We start from the raw sequence: 3,443 nt of genomic DNA, 5'->3' as shown, positions 1-3,443 counted from the left end.
AGCTAAGTGTAGAAAATTGGATTTGGAGAACAATGTAAAGCAGAAACTAGTAAAACTATTGATCTAGTAGATGGAATCATAGTAAAAAAAAAAAAAAAAAAAAAAAAAAAGAAGTGAGGAACTATGTAAGTTTTCCAACCTTATTGTATACATGAACATTTATTTCAATGAAGTGCCAGAGCCACAAACCTTAGATGAATTATGTTGTCCATGAAATTTTAGAAGAAGACCCAATATGACATGATAAGGCTAGGTACGAAATTTGGTGACCATTAGGTTATGATAACGGGCTAAACCAAGTGTAGGTGTAAAATGACTAATGACCAAAGTGACCTCTAAATGACATAAAATTTGATGAGGAGCCTTATATCATGGTGTAAAGGGATTACACGAAGTTACAAGACCATTGGAATATGCGGAAGAATTAAACCAAGATTTGGAGGTAAATGACAAAAAAAAAACCATTTTGGAGTATGAATTAAAATTTAAAATACCTAACTATCTGACAAGACACCTAATAAGGATTCAAAGATTTTATGAATACAAAGTGATAGGCTTATGAAGGTTTTATACATGCAAATAAATGTTATAACTCATACGAATTAAGGTATACTTGTTAAGAATTTTTGCTTAGTGGTACTTGAAGACTTAACAAAGAACTCTTAGAATAAGGACTCGAGTTATTCCAAGATTAAAACACTTTCAAGGACGAAAGTTTCTTTTAGAGGGATATAATGTAATAGCGGAAAAGTAAATAAAGAAATAAACAAATAAAAAAAACTTTATAAAAAATAGTTAAAATAATAATAATAAAAAATTAATTAATTAATTAAAATTAGAATTAAAAAAAAAAAAAATCATTCCCCACCTCTCTCCACTATTCCTTTGTCCCTTCCCACAATTATCTCTCCTAGATCCATCCCACCTTCCAAAAGAAAAAGAAAGAAACAGAAAAACAACAATGGTCAGTCTGAGAAGAAGTACAATGGCTTTCATTGCAGATTTAGAGATTTTTGTCAGTTATTACGGTAAAATCCTATCTCATATTTCCTTTTCCTTTATAGTTATGGTGATAAGAAATTAATTTAGGATCAAATCTTGTTTCCTATCTTAACTGTAATAATCAGATCTCATATACAATTATTAGATTTTTGTTAGCATTTTAATTATACGATAAGGTTATAACTTATATTCAATAAAATTTTAGGTGGCAAATCTATAAACTAAAAGATCGTAGTCTATACTTAAAATTGACCACTAATATCTGTTTACACAATTGAAAAACCTATTTACAGAATGAAAAGGATTAGAGAGAGAGGGAGATTGAGGAAAGATTTGTTAAACAGTATTTAACAAGTTATTTACAGAATGAAAAGGATGAGAGAGAGAGAGGGAGAAGTATTTAACAAGTAAATATCAGACGGCAGGGAGCTCCTCCCAATTAAAACCTATTTACAGAATGAAAAAGATGAGAGAGAGAGAGGGAGATTAAGGAAAGATCTGTTAAACAGTATTTAACAATAAAACGAAATATCAAACAGCAGTGAGCTCCTCCCAATTTTGTGTAACAGAAAACATCACAATTTTTACTAGAGGGTGGTGAGATTCAATATCAAACAGCAGTGAGCTCCTTCCAATTTTGTGTAACAGAAAACATCACAATTTTTACTAGAGGGTGGTGAGATTCTTTAAATTTTGTCTAACAGAAAAGATCAAAATTTGACTATTGGGCAATGTAAATTAGGGAAATAATTTTATAGAGTTCAAATTGAAACTGATGTCATGAGCTCATATAGGTTGACTCGGATTTCAAAGGACGGAATTGAACTTTCATTAAAGATATATTTGTGACAACGACTTAAGCTATCCAGGTAAGTGACCTTACTATCGGCATGGTTATTTTTTTATGTTGACACGTGCCCTGTGGTTCTGCACGTGTCATATATATTGATATGTGTGAATTGTCTGTGGATCGATATGCTTCCTATATGTTATGTTATGTTATATAATATGTGGATTGTATGATAATAATTATCGTACGATGTGCTCTAGGAGATTTTTGAGATAGGATACGAGAAGGATGCACAAAACGAAATGTAACGATAGGAGTAAGATACGTTCATGAAACGTTAGAGTTAGGTTACACACCGAAGTGCTATGGATAGGAGAGAATGGTGAAAGAATACGGTTAGGTTATTGGTAGAAAGGGTTAGGTTTGTGATAGATTGATAGAACGATAGCATTAGGGTATGTTCTTGTGACGATATGACTAAGGTACGTCACGTAATGATATGTCTGTGATAGGTATAAGAATATTAAGGCTATGGTAAGTTAGAGAACGATATGACTATGAAGTGTTTACGTTATGACTTGTTTATGATATGATGCATTGTATGCTAGATTATGGTGCTTAAGTACGTAGTTATGTGAACGTGAATGTATGCTTTTAGTCTGATGTGATGTGTAATGCATGTAACGATGTGTGGTCCTTAACGATTATGGCTTGTTTGTATGAATATTTGAATGTAACTGCATGAATTGTATGACATGAAATACGGTAAATTGCAGGAAACATAACCCTGTTAGGAATATGTATGATATGTAAAGAAATGAGAATGAGAATGACATGTAAGCATGAAAACGTGACAGGGGGTTATGTTCATTAATGATAACTGTAGGACTAGTGGGACCTCATGCATATTGTGTGCTCATGCATTTGGGGGGATACCCCTATCCCATCACGAGGGTACGGACGCGTACATCCAATGGCAGGACAACGATCGTTATGCTTTGCATAGCGCTGCCGTGACGGTTCTAGTTTTAACGAGTCACGGTGGGCCCCCAGAGCATGCCCACCGGCTAGGGACAGTGGCCCAGCGGTGTGCGAACTAGCTGGTGAGCTCATACTCGCACGTATGGGCTGCGTGTAGAGTATATGGTACACGTCCACGATTACCTGTTAGGATTACACCGTAGGGAAAATGAAACGAAACGAAACGAAAAAGAAACGAAACGAAATGAAACGAAACGAAAGATAGGTCTCATCATTTTATTGCATGTGATTGTTGCATTTAACCCCAATAGTGGGGTCACTTACTGAGTATTTCTTTAAATACTCAAGCCATGTGCTACTACATTTTTCAGGTTAAGGCAAGACATTCCTGTACGGCTGACGACGGCATCGCAACTCGAGATCATGGCACATGCATAGGATAGTGGTATTCATTTTCTTAGACTTAGGATAGAATAGGATGTTTTAAACTTAAACGCTTATTTATTTTATTTCGGGTCTTTTATTGTGTCGTTTTAAAGATGTTTTCGAAACACGTAAGTCCATGGCTGTGTTTTTAAGTTAAAGGTTATGTTTTATGGAATTTAAATGAAGTCTTCCGCATTCAATGTTTATGGTATGTATACAGTAGCGACCTTAAATTAAGTAGAAA

The 3,443-nt window shown here is 34.2% G+C and overlaps 1 long non-coding RNA gene across 1 annotated transcript; it reads left to right on the top strand.

Annotated features, from left to right (window-relative positions):
* The first annotated feature begins 970 nt into the window (after nt 1-970).
* Nucleotides 971-3,443, top strand: LOC147790670 (uncharacterized). Its single transcript, XR_015422788.1, has 3 exons — nt 971-1,028; nt 1,797-1,871; nt 3,145-3,443. It is a non-coding gene; the product is annotated as an uncharacterized LOC147790670 (long non-coding RNA).

This window comes from Cucurbita pepo, chromosome 10 (genome assembly GCF_057944985.1).
Source record: "Cucurbita pepo subsp. pepo isolate OVF chromosome 10, ASM5794498v1, whole genome shotgun sequence".
NCBI lineage: Eukaryota > Viridiplantae > Streptophyta > Magnoliopsida > Cucurbitales > Cucurbitaceae > Cucurbita > Cucurbita pepo.
This window is presented reverse-complemented; position numbering and strand designations above follow the sequence as displayed.